Source organism: Mustelus asterias, chromosome 8 (genome assembly GCF_964213995.1).
Source record: "Mustelus asterias chromosome 8, sMusAst1.hap1.1, whole genome shotgun sequence".
NCBI lineage: Eukaryota > Metazoa > Chordata > Chondrichthyes > Carcharhiniformes > Triakidae > Mustelus > Mustelus asterias.
In genome coordinates, this window is record NC_135808.1 from 10429145 (window position 1) to 10454757 (window position 25613).

General features: G+C 31.3%; 1 protein-coding gene across 1 annotated transcript in view; it reads right to left on the reverse strand.

Moving 5' to 3' along the window:
- The window catches only part of LOC144497644 (uncharacterized), a 169006-nt gene extending 143606 nt beyond the window's left edge, over window positions 1-25400 (reverse strand). Inside the window, exon 1 of the mRNA XM_078219086.1 lies at window positions 25338-25400. The gene's annotated coding sequence lies outside the window, so the exon portion shown is untranslated. The remainder of the gene's footprint in view (window positions 1-25337) is intronic.
- Between the last annotated feature and the right edge of the window lie 213 nt (window positions 25401-25613).

A 25613-nucleotide genomic window follows, 5' to 3' on the forward strand; every position in this document is an offset into this window, starting at 1 on the left:
TCTCTATATTGATATCAGTATTACACACAGCTATCTCTATATTGATAGCAGTATGACACACAGCTATCTGTATATTGATATCAGTATTGCATACAGCTATCTGTATATTGATATCAGTATTACACACAGCTATCTGTATATTTATATCTGTATTACACAGCTATTTCTATATTCATATCTGTATTACACACAGCTATCTCTATTTATATCTGTCTTACACACAGCTCTCTGTATATTGATATCAGTATTACACACAGCTATCTCTACATTTATAGCTGTATTACACACAGCTATCTGTATATTGATATCAGTATTACACAGAGCTATCTGTATACTGACATCAGTATTACACACAGCTATCTCTATATTGATATCTGTATTACACACAGCTATCCGTGTATTAAGATCAGTATTACACACAGCGATCTCTATATTGATATTAGTATTACACACAGCTATCTGTATATTGATATCAGTATTACACACAGCTATCTGTATATTTATATCTGTATTACACACAGCTATCTTTATATTTATATCTGAATTACACACAGCTATCTCTGTATGTATATCTGTATTACACACAGCTATCTCAATGTTTACATCAGTATAACACACAGCTATCTCTATATTGATATCTGTATTACACACAGCTATCTGTATATTTATATCAGTATTACACACAGCTATCTGTATTTTTCGATCTGTATTACAACAGCTAACTCTCAATTGAGATCAGTATTACGCACAGCAATCTCTATATTGATATCAGTATTACACACAGCAATCTCTATATTTATATCAGTATTACACACAGCTATCTTTATATTTATATCTGTATTACACAGAGCTATCTCTATATTTATATCTGTATTGCACACAGCTATCTCAATATTTACATCAGTATTACACACAGCTATCTCTATATTGATATCAGCATGACACACAGCTATCTGTATATATATATCTGTATTTACACACAGCTATCTGTATATTTATATCTGTATTACACACAGCTATCTGTATATTTACATCTGTATTACACACAGCTATCTCTATATTTATATCTGTATTACACACAGCTATCTCTATATTTATATCTGTGTTACACACAGCTATCTGTATATTTATATCTGTATTACACACAGCTATCTCTATATTTATATCTGTATTACACACAGCTCTCTGTATATTGATATCAGTATTACACACAGCGATCTCTATATTGATATCAGTATTACACACAGCTATCTTTTATTTATATCTGTGTTACACAGAGCTATCTCTATAGAGATCTGTATTACACACAGCTATCTGTATATTTATATCAGTATTACACACAGCTATCTCTATATTTATATCAGTATTACACGCAGCTATATCTATATTGTTATCAGTATTACATACAGCTATCTGTCTATTTATATCTGTATTACACACAGCTATCTGGACATTGATACCAGTATTACACACAGCTATCTGTATATTTATATCTGTATTACACACAGCTATCTGTATATTTATATCTGTATTACACACAGCTATCTCTATATTTACATCTGTATTACACACAGCGATCTCTATATTTATATCTGCATTACACACAGCTCTCTCTATATTTATATCTGCATTACACACAGCTATCTCTATATTTATATCTGCATTACACACAGCTATCTCTATATTTATATCTGTATTACACACAGCTATCTCTCTATTGATATCAGTATTACACACAGCTATCTCTATATTGATATCAGTATTACACACAGCTATCTGTATATTTATATCTGTATTACACACAGCTATCTCTATATTTATATCTGTATTACACACAGCAATCGCTATATTGATATCTGTATTACACACAGCAATCTCTATATTTATATCAATATTACACACAGCTACCTGTATATTTATATCTGTATTAAACTCAGCTATCTGCCTTTTGATATCAGTATTACACACAGCTATGTCTATATTGATTTCAGTATTACACACAGCTATCTCTATATTTATATCAGTATTACACACAGCAATAACTATATTTATATCTGTATTAAACACAGCTATCTGTATTTTGATATCTGTATTACACACAGCTATCTCTATTATGATATCAGTATTACACACAGCTATCTGTATATTGATATCAGTATTATACACTGCTATCTGTATATTGATATCAGTATTACACACAGCTATCTGTATATTGATATCAGTATTATACACTGCTATCTGTATATTGCTATCAGTATTACACACAGCTATCTGTATATTGATATCTGTATTACGCACAGCTATCTCTATATTTATATCTGTATTACACACAGCTATCTCTATATTTATATCTGTATTACACACAGCTATCTCTATATTTATATCAGTATTACACACAGCTATCTCTATATTTATATCTGTATTACACACAGCAATCGCTATATTTATATCTGTATTGCACACAGTGATCTCTGTATTGATATCAGTATTACACACAGCTATCTGTATATTGATATCATTATTACACACAGCTATCTGTATATTTATATCTGTATTGCACACAGCTATCTCTATATTTATATCAGTATTACACACAGCTGTGTCTATATTGATATCAGTATTACACACAGCTATCTCTATATTGACATCAGTTTTACACACAGCTATAACTATATTTATATCTGTATTAAACACAGCTATCTGTATTTTGATATCTGTATTACACACAGCTATCTCTATTATGATATCAGTATTATACACTGCTATCTGTATATTGATATCTGTATTACGCACAGCTATCTCTATATTTATATCTGTATTACACACAGCTATCTGTATATTTATATCTGTATTACACACAGCTATCTCTATATTTATATCAGTATTACACACAGCTGTCTGTATATTGCTATCAGTATTACACACAGCTATCTGTATATTGATATCTGTATTACGCACAGCTATCTCTATATTTATATCTGTATTACACACAGCTATCTCTATATTTATATCTGTATTACACACAGCTATCTCTATATTTATATCAGTATTACACACAGCTATCTCTATATTTATATCTGTATTACACACAGCAATCGCTATATTTATATCTGTATTACACACAGCTATCTGTATATTTATATCTGTATTGCACACAGCTATCTCTATATTTATATCAGTTTTACACACAGCTATCTGTACATTGATATCTGTATTACACACAGCTATCTGTATATTTATCTGTGTTACACACAGCGATCACGATATTTATATCTGTATTGCCCACAGCTATCACTATATTTATATCTGTATTACACACAGCTATCTGTATCTTGATATCTGTGTTACATACAGCAATCTCTATATTTATATCAGTATTACACACAGCTATCTGTATATTGATATCTGTATTACACACAGCGATCTGTATATTGATATCTGTATTACACACAGCTATCTGTATATTGATATCTGTATTACACACAGCTATCTGTATATTTATATCTGTATTACACACAGCTATCTGTATATTTATATCTGTATTACACACAGCTATCTGTATATTTATATCTGTATTACACACAGCTATCTCTATATTTACATCTGCATTACACAGTTATCTGTATATTATGTTTTATTTTACACACAGCTATCCGCATATTGATATCTGTATTACACACAGCTATGTCTATAGTTATATCTGTATTACACACAGCTATCTGTATATTTATATCTGCATTACACGCAGCTGTCTCTATATTGAAATCTGTATTACACACAGCTATCTGTATATTGATATCAGTATTACACACAGCTTTCTGTATATTGATGTCTGTATTACACACAGCTATCTCTATATTTATATCTGCATTACACACAGCTATCTGTTTATTGATATCTGTATTGCACACAGCTATCTGTATATTGATATCTGTATTACACACAGCTATCTCTATATTGATATCTGTATTAGACACAGCTATCTCTGTATTTATATCTGTATTGCACACAGCTATCTCTACATTTATTTCAGTATTACACACAGCTATCTCTATATTGATATCAGTATTACACACAGCTATCTCTATATTTATATCTGCATTACACACAGCTATCTCTAAATTTATATCTGTATTACACACAGCTATCTCTATATTTATATCTGCATTACACACAGCTATCTCTAAATTTATATCTGTATTACACACAGCTATCTGTATATTTATATCTGTATTACACACATCTTTTTCTATATTTATATCTGTATTACACACAGCGATCTGTATATTGATATCTGTGTTACACACAGCTATCTCTATATTTATAGCTGTATTACACACAGCTATCTGTATATTGATATCAGTATTACACACAGCTATCTCTATATTGAGATCTGTATTGCACACAGCTATCTGTATATTGATATCAGTATTACACACAGCTATCTCTATATTTATATCTGTATTACACACAGCTATCTGTATATTGATATCAGTATTACACACAGCTATCTCTATATTTATATCTGTATTACACACAGCTATCTCTATATTTATATCTGTATTCCACACAGCTATCTCGATATTTATATCTGTATTACACACAGCTATCTCTATATTTATATCTGTATTACACACAGCTATCTCTATATTTATATCTGTATTACACACAGCTATTTCTATATTTATATCTGTATTCCACACAGCTATCTCTATATTTATGTCTGTATTCCACACAGCTATCGCTATATTTATATCAGTATTACACACAGATATCTCTATATTTATATCTGTATTACACACAGCTATCTCTATATTCACCAAGGAGAGGGGCCATGTTTTTCAGGAAGAGAAGGTGTTACAGGCTAATAGGCTGGAGGAAATAGATGTTCGGAGGGAGGATGTATTGGCAGTTTTGAATAAACTGAAGGTCGATAAGTCCCCTGGGCCTGATGAAATGTATCCTAGGATTCTTTGGGAGGCGAGGGATGAGATTGCAGAGCCTTTGGCTTTGATCTTTGGGTCCTCGCTGTCCACGTGGATGGTGCCAGAGGACTGGAGAGTGGCAAATGTTGTTCCTCTGTTTAAGAAAGGGAATAGAAATGACCCTGGTAATTATAGACCGGTTAGTCTGACTTCGGTGGTTGGTAAATTGATGGAAAAGGTCCTTAGGGATGGGATTTACGACCATTTAGAAAGATGCGGATTAATCCGGGATAGTCAGCACGGATTTGTGAAGGGCAAATCGTGCCTCACAAATTTGATAGAATTTTTTGAGGAGGTAACTAGGTGTGTTGATGAAGGTAGGGCGGTTGATGTCATATACATGGATTTTAGTAAGGCGTTTGATAAGGTCCCCCATGGTCGGCTTATGATGAAAGTAAGGAGGTGTGGGATAGAGGGAAAGTTGGCCGATTGGATAGGTAACTGGCTATCTGATCGAAGACAGAGGGTGGTGGTGGATGGAAAATTTTCGGACTGGAGGCAGGTTGCTAGAGGAGTGCCGCAGGGATAAGTGCTTGGTCCTCTGCTCTTTGTGATTTTTATTAATGACTTAGAGGAGGGGGCTGAAGGGTGGATCAGTAAATTTGCTGATGACACCAAGATTGGTGGAGTAGTGGATGAGGTGGAGGGGTGTTGTAGGCTGCAAAGAGACATAGATAGGATGCAAAGCTGGGCTGAAAAATGGCAAATGGAGTTTAACCCTGATAAATGTGAGGTGATTCATTTTGGTAGGACTAATTTAAATGTGGATTACAGGGTCAAAGGTAGGGTTCTGAAGACTGTGGAGGAACAGAGAGATCTTGGGGTCCATATCCACAGATCTCTAAAGGTTGCCACTCAAGTGGATAGAGCTGTGAAGAAGGCATATAGTGTGTTAGCTTTTATTAACAGGGGGTTGGAGTTTAAGAGCCGTGGGGTTATGGTGCAACTGTACAGGACCTTGGTGAGACCGCATTTGGAATATTGCGTGCAGTTCTGGTCACCTCACTATAAGAAGGATGTGGAAGCGCTGGAAAGAGTGCAGAGGAGATTTACCAGGATGCTGCCTGGTTTGGAGTGTCGGTCTTATGAGGAAAGGTTGAGGGAGCTGGGGCTGTTCTCTCTGGAGCGGAGGAGATTGAGGGGAGACTTAATAGAGGTTTATAAAATGATGAAGGGGATAGATCGAGTGAACGTTCAAAGACTATTTCCTCGGGTGGATGGAGCTATTACGAGGGGGCATAACTATAGGGTTCATGGTGGGAGATATAGGAAGGATATCAGAGGTAGGTTCTTCACGCAGAGAGTGGTTGGGGTGTGGAATGGACTGCCTGCAGTGATAGTGGAGTCAGACACTTTAGGAACATTTAAGCGGTTATTGGATAGGCACATGGAGCACACCAGGATGGAAGGGAGTGGGATAGCTTGATCTTGGTTTCAGATGAAGGTCGGCACAACATCGTGGGCCGAAGGGCCTGTTCTGTGCTGTACTGTTCTATGTTCTATGTTCTAGATTTATATCTGTATAACACACAGCTATCTCTATATTTATATCTGTATTCCACACAGCTATCTCTATATTTATATCTGTATTACACACAGCTATCCCTATATTTATATCTGTATTACACACAGCTATCTCTATATTTATATCTGTATTACACACAGCTATCTCTATATTTATATCAGTATTACACACAGCTATCTCTATATTTATATCTGTATTCCACACAGGTATCTGTATATTTATATCTGTATTACACACAGCTATCTGTATATTTATATCTGTATTACACACAGCTATCTCTATATTTATATCTGTATTCCACACAGCGATCTCTATATTTATATCTGTATTCCACACAGCTATCTCTCTATTGATATCAGTATTACGCACAGCTATCTCGATAGTTATATCATTATTACACACAGCTATCTCTATATTTATATCTGTATTACACACAGCTATCTCTATATTTATATCTGTATTCCACACAGCTATCTCTATATTTATATCTGTATTCCACACAGCTATCTCTATATTTATATCAGTATTACACACAGCTATCTCTCTATTTATAACTGTATTACACACAGCTATCTCTATATTTCTATCTGTATTCCACACAGCTATCAGTATATTTATATCAGTATTACACACAGCTAGCTCTATATTTATATCTGTATTACACACAGCTATCTCTATATTTGTATCTGTATTACACACAGTTTTCTCTATATTTATATCTGTATTACACACAGCTATCTCTATATTTATATCTGTATTACACACAGCTATCTCTATATTTATATCTGTATTACACACAGCTATCTCTATATTTATATCAGTATTACACACAGCTATCTGTATATTGATATCAGTATTACACACAGCTATCTCTATATTTATATCAGTATTACAAACAGCTATCTCTACATTTACATCTGTATTATACACAGCTCTCTGTATATTGATATCAGTATTACACACAGCTATCTATATATTTATATCAGTATTACGCACAGCTATCTCTATATTTGAATCTGTATTAAACACAGCTATCTCTATATTGAGATCTGTATTGCACACAGCTTTCTGTATCTTGATATCAGTATTACACACAGCTATCTCTACATTTACATCTGTATTACACACAGCTATCTGTATATTGATATCAGTATTACACACAGCTATCTCTATATTTATATATGTATTACACACAGCTATCTGTATATTTATATCTGTGTTCCACACAGCTCTCTGTATATTTATATCTATTCCACACAGCTATCTCTATATTTATATCTGTATTCCACACAGCTATCTCTATATTTATATCTGTATTCCACACAGCTATCTCTATATTTATATCTGTATTACACACAGCTATCTCTATATTTATATCAGTATTACACACAGCTATCTCTATATTTATATCTGTATTCCACACAGGTATCTGTATATTTATATCTGTATTACACACAGCTATCTGTATAATTATATCTGTATTACACACAGCTATCTGTATATTTATATCTGTATTACACACAGCTATCTGTATAGTTATATCAGTATTACACACAGCTATCTCTATATTTATATCTGTATTACACACAGCTAGCTCTATATTTATATCCGTATTACACACAGCTGTTTGTATATTGATATCAGTATTACATAATCGATCAGTATGTTGATATCTGTGTTACACACAGCTAGCTGTATACTTATATCTGTATTACACACAGCTATCACTATATTTATATCTGTATTCCACACAGCTATCTGTAAATTTATATCTGTATTACACACAGCAATCTGCATATTGATATCAGTATTACACACAGCGATCTGTATAGTTATATCGGTATGACACACAGCAATCTCTATATTGATATCTGTATTACACACAGCTATCTCTATATTTATATCTGTATTACACACAGCTATCTGCATATTGAGATCAGTATTACACAGGTATTTCTGTATTTATATCAGTATTACACAGCTATCTCTATTTTTATATCTGTATTACACACAGCTATCACTAAATTTATATCAGTATTACACACAGCTATCTGTATATTGATATCAGCATTACACACAGCTATCTGTCTATTTATATCTGTATTACACACAGCTATCTTTATATTTATATCAGTATTACACACAGCTATCTGTATACTGATATCAGTATTACACACAGCAATCTCTATATTTATATCAGTATTACACACAGCTATCCCTATATTTATATCAGTATTACACACAACTATCACTATATTTACATCAGTATGACACACAGCTATCCCTATATTTATATCAGTATTACAAACAGCTATCTCTATATTTACATCTGTATTATACACAGCTCTCTGTATATTTATATCTGCATTACACACAGCTATCTCCATATTTATATCTGTATTACACACAGCAATCTCTATATTTATATCTGGATTACACACAGCTATCTCTATATTTATATCTGTATTCCACACAGCTATCTCTATATTTATATCTGTATTGCACACAGCTTTCTGTATATTGATATCAGTATAACACACAGCTATCTGTATATTTATATCTGTGTTCCACACAGCTATCTCTATATTTATATCTGTATTACACACAGCTATCTGTATATTTATATCTGTATTACACACAGCTATCTGTATATTTACATCTGTATTACACACAGCTATCTGTATATTTATATCTGTATTACACACAGCTATCTGTATATTTATATCTGTATTACACACAGCTATCTGTATATTTATATCTGTATTACACACAGCTATCTGTATATTTATATCTGTATTACACACAGCTATCTGTATATTTATATCTGTATTACACACAGCTATCTCTATATTTATATCTGTATTACACACAGCTATCTGTATATTTACATCTGTATTACACACAGCTATCTGTATATTTATACCTGTATTACACACATCATTTTCTATATTTATATCTGTATTACACACAGCTATCTGTATATTTACATCTGTATTCCACACAGCTCTCTGTATATTTATATCTGTATTCCACACAGCTATCTCTATATTTATATCTGTATTCCACACAGCTATCTCGATATTTATATCTGTATTACACACAGCTATCTCTATATTTATATCTGTATTACACACAGCTATCTCTATATTTATATCTGTATTACACACAGCTATCTCTATATTTATATCTGTATTACACACAGCTATCTCTATATTTATATCTGTATTCCACACAGCTATCTCTATATTTATATCTGTATTCCACACAGCTATCTCTATATTTATATCTGTATTACACACAGCTATCTCTATATTTATATCTGTATTACACACAGCTATCTCTATATTTATATCTGTATTCCACACAGGTATCTGTATATTTATATCTGTATTACACACAGCTATCTGTATATTTATATCTGTATTACACACAGCTATCTCTATATTTATATCTGTATTCCACACAGGTATCTGTATATTTATATCTGTATTACACACAGCTATCTGTATATTTATATCTGTATTACACACAGCTATCTGTATATTTATATCTGTATTACACACAGCTATCTCTATATTTATATCTGTATTCCACACAGCTATCTCTATATTGATATCAGTATTACGCACAGCTATCTCTATAGTTATATCATTATTACACACAGCTATCTCTATATTTATATCTGTATTCCACACAGCTATCTCTATATTTATATCTGTATTCCACACAGCTATCTCTATATTTATATCTGTATTCCACACAGCTATCTGTATATTTATATCTGTATTACACACAGCTATCTGTATATTTATATCTGTATTACACACAGCTATCTGTATATTTATATCTGTATTCCACACAGCTATCTCTATATTTATATCTGTATTCCACACAGCTATCTCTATATTTATATCAGTATTACACACAGCTATCTCTCTATTTATAACTGTATTACACACAGCTATCTGTACATTTATATCTGTATTACACACATCATTTTCTATATTTATATCTGTATTACACACAGCTATCTCTATATTTATATCTGTATTACACACAGCTATCTGTATATTTATATCTGTATTACACACATCATTTTCTATATTTATATCTGTATTACACACAGCTATCTCTATATTTATATCTGTATCACACACAGCTATCTCTACATTTATATCAGTATTACACACAGCCACCTCTATATTTATATCTGTATTACACACAGCTATCTGTATATTTATATCTGTATTACACACAGCTATCTGTATATTTATATCTGTATTACACACAGCTATCTCTATATTTATATCTGTATTCCACACAGCTATCTCTATATTTATATCTGTATTCCACACAGCTATCTCTATATTGATATCAGTATTACGCACAGCTATCTCTATAGTTATATCATTATTACACACAGCTATCTCTATATTTATATCTGTATTACACACAGCTATCTCTATATTTATATCTGTATTCCACACAGCTATCTCTATATTTATATCTGTATTCCACACAGCTATCTCTATATTTATATCAGTATTACACACAGCTATCTCTCTATTTATAACTGTATTACACACAGCTATCTCTATATTTATATCTGTATTACACACAGCTATCAGTATATTTATATCTGAATTACACACAGCTATCTCTATATTTATAGCTGTATTCCACACAGCTATCTGTATATTTATATCTGTATTCCACACAGCTATCTGTATATTGATATCAGTATTACACACAGCTATCTCTATATTTATATCTGTATTACACACAGCTATCTGTATATTGATATCAGTATTCCACACAGCGAGCTCTATATTGATATCAGTATTACACACAGCTATCTGTATATTTATATCTGTGTTCCACACAGCTATCTCTATATTTATATCTGTATTACACACAGCTATCTGTATATTTATATCTGTATTACACACAGCTATCTGTATATTTACATCTGTATTACACACAGCTATCTGTATATTTATATCTGTATTACACACAGCTATCTGTATATTTATATCTGTATTACACACAGCTATCTCTATATTTATATCTGTATTACACACAGCTATCTGTATATTTATATCTGTATTACACACATCATTTTCTATATTTATATCTGTATTACACACAGCTATCTGTATATTTATATCTGTATTCCACACAGCTCTCTGTATATTTATATCTGTATTCCACACAGCTATCTCTATATTTATATCTGTATTCCACACAGCTATCTCGATATTTATACCTGTATTACACACAGCTATCTCTATATTTATATCTGTATTACACACAGCTATCTCTATAATTATATCTGTATTACAAACAGCTATCTCTATATTTATATCTGTATTCCACACAGCTATCTCTATATTTATATATGTATTCCACACAGCTATCTCTATATTTATATCAGTATTACACACAGCTATCTCGATATTTATATCTGTATTACACACAGCTATCTCTATATTTATATCTGTATTCCACAGAGCTATCTCTATATTTATATCTGTATTCCACACAGCTATCTCTATATTTATATCTGTATTACACACAGCTATCTCTATATTTATATCTGTATCACACACAGCTACCTGTATATTTATATCTGTATTCCACACAGGTATTTGTATATTTATATCTGTATTACACACAGCTATCTCTATATTTATATCTGTATTACACACAGCTATCTCTATATTTATATCAGTATTACACACAGCTATCTGTATATTTATATCTGTATTACACACAGCTATCTCTATATTTATATCTGTATTACACACAGCCACCTCTATATTTATATCTGTATTCCACACAGGTATCTGTATATTTATATCTGTATTACACACAGCTATCTGTATATTTATATCTGTATTACACACAGCTATCTCTATATTTATATCTGTATTCCACACAGCTATCTCTGTATTTATATCTGTATTCCACACAGCTATCTCTATATTGATATCAGTATTACGCACAGCTATCTCTATAGTTATATCATTATTACACACAGCTATCTTTATATTTATATCTGTATTACACACTGCTATCTCTATATTTATATCTGTATTCCACACAGCTATCTCTATATTTATATCTGTATTCCACACAGCTATCTCTATATTTATATCAGTATTACACACAGCTATCTCTCTATTTATAACTGTATTACACACAGCTATCTGTATATTTATATCTGTATTACACACATCATTTTCTATATTTATATCTGTATTACACACAGCTATCTCTATATTTATATCTGTATTACACACAGCTATCTGTATATTTATATCTGTATTACACACATCATTTTCTATATTTATATCTGTATTACACACAGCGATCTGTATATTTATATCTGTATTCCACACAGCTCTCTGTATATTTATATCTGCATTCCACACAGCTATCTCTATATTTATATCTGTATTCCACACAGCTATCTCGATATTTATATCTGTATTACACACAGCTATCTCTATATTTATATCTGTATTACACACAGCTATCTCTATATTTATATCTGTATTCCACACAGCTATCTCTATATTTATATCTGTATTACACACAGCTATCTCTATATTTATATCTGTATCACACACAGCTATCTCTATATTTATATCAGTATTACACACAGCCACCTCTATATTTATATCTGTATTCCACACAGGTATCTGTATATTTATATCTGTATTACACACAGCTATCTGTATATTTATATCTGTATTACACACAGCTATCTGTATATTTATATCTGTATTACACACAGCTATCTCTATATTTAAATCTGTATTCCACACAGCTATCTCTATATTTATATCTGTATTCCACAGAGCTATCTCTATATTGATATCAGTATTACGCACAGCTATCTCTATAGTTATATCATTATTACACACAGCTATCTCTATATTTATATCTGTATTACACACAGCTATCTCTATATTTATATCTGTATTCCACACAGCTATCTCTATATTTATATCTGTATTCCACACAGCTATCTCTATATTTATATCAGTATTACACACAGCTATCTCTCTATTTATAACTGTATTACACACAGCTATCTCTATATTTATATCTGTATTACACACAGCTATCAGTATATTTATATCTGTATTACACACAGCTATCTCTATATTAATAGCTGTATTCCACACAGCTATCTGTATATTTATATCTGTATTCCACACAGCTATCTGTATATTGATATCAGTATTACACACAGCTATCTCTATATTTATATCTGTATTACACACAGCTATCTGTATATTGATATCAGTATTACACACAGCGAGCTCTATATTTATATCTGTATTACACACAGCTATCTCTACATTTACATCTGTATTACACACAGCTATCTGTATATTGATATCAGTATTACGCACAGCTATCTCTATATTTGTATCTGTATTAAACACAGCTATCTCTATATTGAGATCTGTATTGCACACAGCTTTTTGTATCTTGATATCAGTATTACACACAGCTATTCCTATATTTATATCAGTATTACACACAGCTATCTGTATATTTATATCTGTATTACACACAGCTATCTGTATATTGATATCAGTATTACACACAGCTATCACTATATTTATATATGTATTACACACAGCTATCTGTATATTTATATCTGTATTCCACACAGCTCTCTGTATATTTATATCTGTATTCCACACAGCTATCTCTATATTTATATCTGTATCCCACACAGCTATCTCTCTATTTATATCAGTATTACACACAGCTATCTCTCTATTTATAACTGTATTACACACAGCTATCTCTATATTTATATCTGTATTACACACAGCTATCAGTATATTTATATCTGTATTACACACAGCTATCTCTATATTAATAGCTGTATTCCACACAGCTATCTGTATATTTATATCTGTATTCCACACAGCTATCTGTATATTGATATCAGTATTACACACAGCTATCTCTATATTTATATCTGTATTACACACAGCTATCTGTATATTGATATCAGTATTACACACAGCTATTTCTATATTTATAGCTGTATTCCACACAGCTATCTGTATATTGATACCTGTATTACAGACAGCTATCTGTATATTGATATCAGTATTACACACAGCTATCTGTATATTGATATCAGTATTACACACAGCTAGCTGTATATTGATATCAGTATTACACACAGCTATCTATATATTTATATCTGTATTACACACAGCTATCTCTATATTGATATCAGTATTACACACAGCTATCTCTATATTTATATCTGTATTACACACAGCTATCTGTATATTGATATCAGTATTACACACAGCTATCTATATATTTATATCTGTATTACACACAGCTATCTCTATATTTATATCAGTATTACACACAGCTATCTCTATATTTATATCTGTATTACACACAGCTATCTCTATATTTATATCTGTATTACACACAGCTATCTCTATATTTATATCTGTATTCCACACAGCTATCTCTATATTTATATCTGTATTACACACAGCGATCTGTATATTTATATCTGTATTACACACAGCTATCTCTATATTTATATCAGTATTACACACAGCTATCTCTATATTTATATCTGTATTCCACACAGGTATCTGCATATTTATATCTGTATTACACACAGCTATCTGTATATTTATATCTGTATTACACACAGCTATCTCTATATTTATATCTGTATTACACACAGCTATCTGTATATTTATATCTGTATTCCACACAGCTATCTCTATATTTATATCTGTATTCCACACAGCTATCTCTATATTGATATCAGTATTACGCACAGCTATCTCTATAGTTATATCAGTATTACACACAGCTATCTCTATATTTATATCTGTATTACACACAGCTTTCTCTATAATTATATCTGTATTCCACACAGCTATCTCTATATTTATATCAGTATTACACACAGCTATCTCTCTATTTATATCTGTATTACACACAGCTATCTCTATATTTATATTTGTATTACACACAGCTATCAGTATATTTATATCTGTATTACACACAGCTATCTCTATATTGATAGCTGTATTCCACACAGCTATCTGTGTATTTATATCTGTATTCCACGCAGCTATCTGTATATTGATATCAGTATTACACACAGCTATCTCTATATTTATATCTGTATTACACACAGCTATCTGTATATTGATATCAGTATTACACACAGCTATCTCTATATTTGTATCTGTATTACACACAGCTATCTCTATATTTGTATCTGTATTACACACAGCTATCTCTATATTTATATCTGTATTACACACAGCTATCTCTATATTTATATCTGTATGACACACAGCTATCTGTATATTGATATCAGTATTACACACAGCTATCTCTATATTAATAGCTGTATTCCACACAGCTATCTGTATATTTATACCTGTATTACACACAGCTATCTGTATATTGATATCAGTATTACACACAGCGATCTCTATATTGATATCAGTATTACACACAGCTATCTGCATATTTATATCTGTATTCCACACAGCTATCTGTATATTTGTATCTGTATTACACACAGCTATCTCTATATTTATATCAGTATTACACACAGCTATCTCTATATTTATACCTGTATTACACACAGCTATCTGTATATTGATGTCAGTATTATACACAGCGATCTGTATATTGATATCAGTATTACACACAGCTATCTGTATATTTATATCAGTATTACACACAGCTATCTGTATATTGATATCAGTATTACACACAGCTATCTGTATATTTATATCTGTATTCCACACAGCTATCTGTATATTTATATCTGTATTACACACAGCTATCTCTACATTTATATCAGTATTACACACAGCTATCTCTACATTTATATCTGTATTACACACAGCTATCTGTATATTTATATCTGTATTACACACAGCTATCTGTATATTTATATCAGTATTACACACAGCTATCTCTATATTTATATCTGTATTCCACACAGCTATCTCTATATTTATATCTGTATTACACACAGCTATCTCTATATTTACATCTGTATTACACACAGCTATCTCTATATTTATATCTGTATTACACACAGCTATCTCTATATTTATATCTGTGTTACACACAGCTATCTGTATATTTATATCTGTATTACACACAGCTATCTCTATATTTATATCTGTATTACACACAGCTATCTCTATATTTATATCAGTATTACACACAGCTATCTGTATATTTATATCTTTATTACACACAGTTATCTGTATATTGATATCAGTATTACACACAGCTATCTCTATATTATATCTGTATTACACACAGCTATCTCTATATTTATATCTGTATTCCACACAGCTATCAGTATATTTATATCTGTATTCCACACAGCTATCTCTATATTTATATCTGTATTCCACACAGCTATCTCTATATTGATATCAGTATTACGCACAGCTATCTCTATAGTTATATCATTATTACACACAGCTATCTCTATATTTATATCTGTATTACACACAGCTATCTCTATATTTATATCTGTATTCCACACAGCTATCTCTATATTTATATCTGTATTCCACACAGCTATCTCTATATTTATATCAGTATTACACACAGCTATCTCTCTATTTATAACTGTATTACACACAGCTATCTCTATATTTATATCTGTATTACACACAGCTATCAGTATATTTATATCTGAATTACACACAGCTATCTCTATATTTATAGCTGCATTCCACACAGCTATCTGTATATTTATATCTGTATTCCACACAGCTATCTGTATATTGATATCAGTATTACACACAGCTATCTCTATATTTATATCTGTATTACACACAGCTATCTGTATATTGATATCTGTATTACACACAGCTATCTGTATATTGATATCAGTATTCCACACAGCGAGCTCTATATTGATATCAGTATTACACACAGCTATCTGTATATTTATATCTGTGTTCCACACAGCTATCTCTATATTTATATCTGTATTACACACAGCTATCTGTATATTTATATCTGTATTACACACAGCTATCTGTATATTTACATCTGTATTACACACAGCTATCTGTATATTTATATCTGTATTACACACAGCTATCTGTATATTTATATCTGTATTACACACAGCTATCTCTATATTTATATCTGTATTACACACAGCTATCTGTATATTTATATCTGTATTACACACATCATTTTCTATATTTATATCTGTATTACACACAGCTATCTGTATATTTATATCTGTATTCCACACAGCTCTCTGTATATTTATATCTGTATTCCACACAGCTATCTCTATATTTATATCTGTATTCCACACAGCTATCTCGATATTTATACCTGTATTACACACAGCTATCTCTATATTTATATCTGTATTACACACAGCTATCTCTATAATTATATCTGTATTACAAACAGCTATCTCTATATTTATATCTGTATTCCACACAGCTATCTCTATATTTATATCTGTATTCCACACAGCTATCTCTATATTTATATCAGTATTACACACAGCTATCTCGATATTTATATCTGTATTACACACAGCTATCTCTATATTTATATCTGTATTCCACAGAGCTATCTCTATATTTATATCTGTATTCCACACAGCTATCTCTATATTTATATCTGTATTACACACAGCTATCTCTATATTTATATCTGTATCACACACAGCTACCTGTATATTTATATCTGTATTCCACACAGGTATTTGTATATTTATATCTGTATTACACACAGCTATCTCTATATTTATATCTGTATTACACACAGCTATCTCTATATTTATATCAGTATTACACACAGCTATCTGTATATTTATATCTGTATTACACACAGCTATCTCTATATTTATATCTGTATTACACACAGCCACCTCTATATTTATATCTGTATTCCACACAGGTATCTGTATATTTATATCTGTATTACACACAGCTATCTGTATATTTATATCTGTATTACACACAGCTATCTCTATATTTATATCTGTATTCCACACAGCTATCTCTGTATTTATATCTGTATTCCACACAGCTATCTCTATATTGATATCAGTATTACGCACAGCTATCTCTATAGTTATATCATTATTACACACAGCTATCTTTATATTTATATCTGTATTACACACTGCTATCTCTATATTTATATCTGTATTCCACACAGCTATCTCTATATTTATATCTGTATTCCACAGAGCTATCTCTATATTTATATCAGTATTACACACAGCTATCTCTCTATTTATAACTGTATTACACACAGCTATCTGTATATTTATATCTGTATTACACACATCATTTTCTATATTTATATCTGTATTACACACAGCTATCTCTATATTTATATCTGTATTACACACAGCTATCTGTATATTTATATCTGTATTACACACATCATTTTCTATATTTATATCTGTATTACACACAGCGATCTGTATATTTATATCTGTATTCCACACAGCTCTCTGTATATTTATATCTGCATTCCACACAGCTATCTCTATATTTATATCTGTATTCCACACAGCTATCTCGATATTTATATCTGTATTACACACAGCTATCTCTATATTTATATCTGTATTACACACAGCTATCTCTATATTTATATCTGTATTCCACACAGCTATCTCTATATTTATATCTGTATTACACACAGCTATCTCTATATTTATATCTGTATCACACACAGCTATCTCTATATTTATATCAGTATTACACACAGCCACCTCTATATTTATATCTGTATTCCACACAGGTATCTGTATATTTATATCTGTATTACACACAGCTATCTGTATATTTATATCTGTATTACACACAGCTATCTGTATATTTATATCTGTATTACACACAGCTATCTCTATATTTAAATCTGTATTCCACACAGCTATCTCTATATTTATATCTGTATTCCACAGAGCTATCTCTATATTGATATCAGTATTACGCACAGCTATCTCTATAGTTATATCATTATTACACACAGCTATCTCTATATTTATATCTGTATTACACACAGCTATCTCTATATTTATATCTGTATTCCACACAGCTATCTCTATATTTATATCTGTATTCCACACAGCTATCTCTATATTTATATCAGTATTACACACAGCTATCTCTCTATTTATAACTGTATTACACACAGCTATCTCTATATTTATATCTGTATTACACACAGCTATCAGTATATTTATATCTGTATTACACACAGCTATCTCTATATTAATAGCTGTATTCCACACAGCGATCTGTATATTTATATCTGTATTCCACACAGCTATCTGTATATTGATATCAGTATTACACACAGCTATCTCTATATTTATATCTGTATTACACACAGCTATCTGTATATTGATATCAGTATTACACACAGCGAGCTCTATATTTATATCTGTATTACACACAGCTATCTCTACATTTACATCTGTATTACACACAGCTATCTGTATATTGATATCAGTATTACGCACAGCTATCTCTATATTTGTATCTGTATTAAACACAGCTATCTCTATATTGAGATCTGTATTGCACACAGCTTTTTGTATCTTGATATCAGTATTACACACAGCTATTCCTATATTTATATCAGTATTACACACAGCTATCTGTATATTTATATCTGTATTACACACAGCTATCTGTATATTGATATCAGTATTACACACAGCTATCACTATATTTATATATGTATTACACACAGCTATCTGTATATTTATATCTGTATTCCACACAGCTCTCTGTATATTTATATCTGTATTCCACACAGCTATCTCTATATTTATATCTGTATCCCACACAGCTATCTCTCTATTTATATCAGTATTACACACAGCTATCTCTCTATTTATAACTGTATTACACACAGCTATCTCTATATTTATATCTGTATTACACACAGCTATCAGTATATTTATATCTGTATTACACACAGCTATCTCTATATTAATAGCTGTATTCCACACAGCTATCTGTATATTTATATCTGTATTCCACACAGCTATCTGTATATTGATATCAGTATTACACACAGCTATCTCTATATTTATATCTGTATTACACACAGCTATCTCTATATTTATATCAGTATTACACACAGCTATCTCTATATTTATATCTGTATTACACACAGCTATCTCTATATTTATATCTGTATTACACACAGCTATCTCTATATTTATATCTGTATTCCACACAGCTATCTCTATATTTATATCTGTATTACACACAGCGATCTGTATATTTATATCTGTATTACACACAGCTATCTCTATATTGATATCAGTATTACACACAGCTATCTCTATATTTATATCTGTATTACACACAGCTATCTGTATATTGATATCAGTATTACACACAGCTATCTATATATTTATATCTGTATTACACACAGCTATCTCTATATTTATATCAGTATTACACACAGCTATCTCTATATTTATATCTGTATTACACACAGCTATCTCTATATTTATATCTGTATTACACACAGCTATCTCTATATTTATATCTGTATTCCACACAGCTATCTCTATATTTATATCTGTATTACACACAGCGATCTGTATATTTATATCTGTATTACACACAGCTATCTCTATATTTATATCAGTATTACACACAGCTATCTCTATATTTATATCTGTATTCCACACAGGTATCTGCATATTTATATCTGTATTACACACAGCTATCTGTATATTTATATCTGTATTACACACAGCTATCTCTATATTTATATCTGTATTACACACAGCTATCTGTATATTTATATCTGTATTCCACACAGCTATCTCTATATTTATATCTGTATTCCACACAGCTATCTCTATATTGATATCAGTATTACGCACAGCTATCTCTATAGTTATATCAGTATTACACACAGCTATCTCTATATTTATATCTGTATTACACACAGCTTTCTCTATAATTATATCTGTATTCCACACAGCTATCTCTATATTTATATCAGTATTACACACAGCTATCTCTCTATTTATATCTGTATTACACACAGCTATCTCTATATTTATATTTGTATTACACACAGCTATCAGTATATTTATATCTGTATTACACACAGCTATCTCTATATTGATAGCTGTATTCCACACAGCTATCTGTGTATTTATATCTGTATTCCACGCAGCTATCTGTATATTGATATCAGTATTACACACAGCTATCTCTATATTTATATCTGTATTACACACAGCTATCTGTATATTGATATCAGTATTACACACAGCTATCTCTATATTTGTATCTGTATTACACACAGCTATCTCTATATTTGTATCTGTATTACACACAGCTATCTCTATATTTATATCTGTATTACACACAGCTATCTCTATATTTATATCTGTATGACACACAGCTATCTGTATATTGATATCAGTATTACACACAGCTATCTCTATATTAATAGCTGTATTCCACACAGCTATCTGTATATTTATACCTGTATTACACACAGCTATCTGTATATTGATATCAGTATTACACACAGCGATCTCTATATTGATATCAGTATTACACACAGCTATCTGCATATTTATATCTGTATTCCACACAGCTATCTGTATATTTGTATCTGTATTACACACAGCTATCTCTATATTTATATCAGTATTACACACAGCTATCTCTATATTTATACCTGTATTACACACAGCTATCTGTATATTGATGTCAGTATTATACACAGCGATCTGTATATTGATATCAGTATTACACACAGCTATCTGTGTATTTATATCAGTATTACACACAGCTATCTGTATATTGATATCAGTATTACACACAGCTATCTGTATATTTATATCTGTATTCCACACAGCTATCTGTATATTTATATCTGTATTACACACAGCTATCTCTACATTTATATCAGTATTACACACAGCTATCTCTACATTTATATCTGTATTACACACAGCTATCTGTATATTTATATCTGTATTACACACAGCTATCTGTATATTTATATCAGTATTCCACACAGCTATCTCTATATTTATATCTGTATTCCACACAGCTATCTCTATATTTATATCTGTATTACACACAGCTATCTCTATATTTACATCTGTATTACACACAGCTATCTCTATATTTATATCTGTATTACACACAGCTATCTCTATATTTATATCTGTGTTACACACAGCTATCTGTATATTTATATCTGTATTACACACAGCTATCTCTATATTTATATCTGTATTACACACAGCTATCTCTATATTTATATCAGTATTACACACAGCTATCTGTATATTTATATCTTTATTACACACAGTTATCTGTATATTGATATCAGTATTACACACAGCTATCTCTATATTATATCTGTATTACACACAGCTATCTCTATATTTATATCTGTATTCCACACAGCTATCAGTATATTTATATCTGTATTACACACAGCTATCTCTATATTTATAGCTGTATTCCACACAGCTATCTGTATATTTATATCTGTATTACACACAGCTATCTGTATGTTGATATCAGTATTACACACAGCTATCTGTATATTGATATCAGTATTACACACAGCTATCTCTATATTTATATCAGTATTCCACACAGCTATCTGTAGATTTATATCAGTATTACACACAGCTATTTGTATATTTATATCAGTATTACACACAGCTATCTGTATATTTATATCAGTATTACACACAGCTATCTCTATATTTATATCAGTATTACACACAGCTATCTGTATATTTATATCAGTATTACACACAGCTATCTGTATATTTATATCAGTATTACACACAGCTATCTCTATATTTATATCAGTATTACACACAGCTATCTGTATATTTATATCAGTATTACACACAGCTATCTGTATATTTATATCAGTATTACACAGCTATCTGTATATTGATATCAGTATTACACACAGTTATCTCTATATTGATATCAGTATTACATACAGCTATCTTTATATTTATATCTGTATTACACACAGCTATCTGTATATTTATATCAGTATTACACACAGCTATCTCTATATTTATATCAGTATTACACACAGCTATCTGTATATTTATATCAGTATTACACACAGCTATCTGTATATTTATATCAGTATTACACACAGCTATCTGTATATTGATATCAGTATTACACACAGCTATCTCTATATTGATATCAGTATTACACACAGCTATCTCTCAATTGAGATCAGTATTACGCACAGCAATCTCTATATTGATATCAGTATTACACACAGCAATCTCTATATTTATATCAGTATTACACACAGCTATCTTTATATTTATATGTGTATTACACAGAGCTATCTCTATAATTATATCTGTATTGCACACAGCTATCTCAATATTTACATCAGTATTACACACAGCTATCTGTATATTGATATCAGTATTACACACAGCTATCTGTATATTTATATCAGTATTACACACAGCAATCTCTATATTGATATCAGTATTACACACAGCTATCTGTATATTTATATCAGTATTACACACAGCTATCTGTATATTGATATCAGTATTACACACAGCTATCTGTATATTTATATCAGTATTACACACAGCTATCTGTATATTTATATCAGTATTACACACAGCTATCTGTCTCTTGATATCAGTATTACACACAGCTATCTCTATATTGATATCAGTATTACACACAGCTATCTGTATATTTATATCAGTATTACACACAGCTATCTGTATATTGATATCAGTATTACACAGCTATCTGTATATTTATATCTGTATTACACACAGCTATCTGTATATTGATATCAGTATTACACACAGCTATCTGTATATTTATATCTGTATTACACACAGCTATCTGTATATTTATATCAGTATTACACACAGCTATCTGTCTCTTGATATCAGTATTACACACAGCTATCTCTATATTGATATCAGTATTACACACAGCTATCTGTATATTTATATCAGTATTACACACAGCTATCTGTATATTTATATCTGTATTACACAGCTATCTGTATATTTATATCAGTATTACACACAGCTATCTGTATATTTATATCAGTATTACACACAGCTATCTGTATATTTATATCTGTATTACACACAGCTATCTGTATATTTATATCTGTATTACACACAGCTATCTGTATATTTATATCAGTATTACACACAGCTATCTGTCTCTTGATATCAGTATTACACACAGCTATCTCTATATTTATATCTGTATTACACACAGCTATCTCTATATTGATATCAGTATTACACACAGCTATCTGTATATTTATATCAGTATTACACACAGCTATCTGTATATTTATATCTGTATTACACAGCTATCTGTATATTTATATCAGTATTACACACAGCTATCTGTATATTTATATCAGTATTACACACAGCTATCTGTATATTTATATCTGTATTACACACAGCTATCTGTATATTTATATCTGTATTACACACAGCTATCTCTATATATATATGTGTTACACACAGTTTTCTGTATATGATGTTTTATTTTACACACAGCTCTCTCTATATGATGTTTTATTTTTCACACACTGCCGGCTGGAGTTTCGGCTGTCAGCCGCCGGGCCCGCTCTCTCTCCCCACTCCGGGCCCGTTTCTTGCCCCAGGCCGCGGCCCCATGCAGCCCGTGAGGGAGGCACTGAGTGAGGCTGCGGCCTACGTTGCCCCGGATCCCCGACGCCGGGTTACTCACCCTCAGCTGGCAGGAGGCTCCGGCTCGGCTCGGCGGCAGAGCGGGGCGGGGCCGAGGGCGGGGTTGAGGGCGGGTCGGGGTTGAGGGCGGGGCCGGGCCTTTGAGGGCGGGGCCGGGCCTTGAGAGCGGGGGCGGGGCTTGTGAACATGGGGCGGAACGGGGCTGGAAGTTGGGGGCGGGGCTGACTGGGTTTTTGACCGAGTGGGCGGGGCCATGGGAATAGGGAGGCGGGGCCTGGGATCCAAGGGCGGCGCCTGGTTCTGGAGCGCGGAGGCG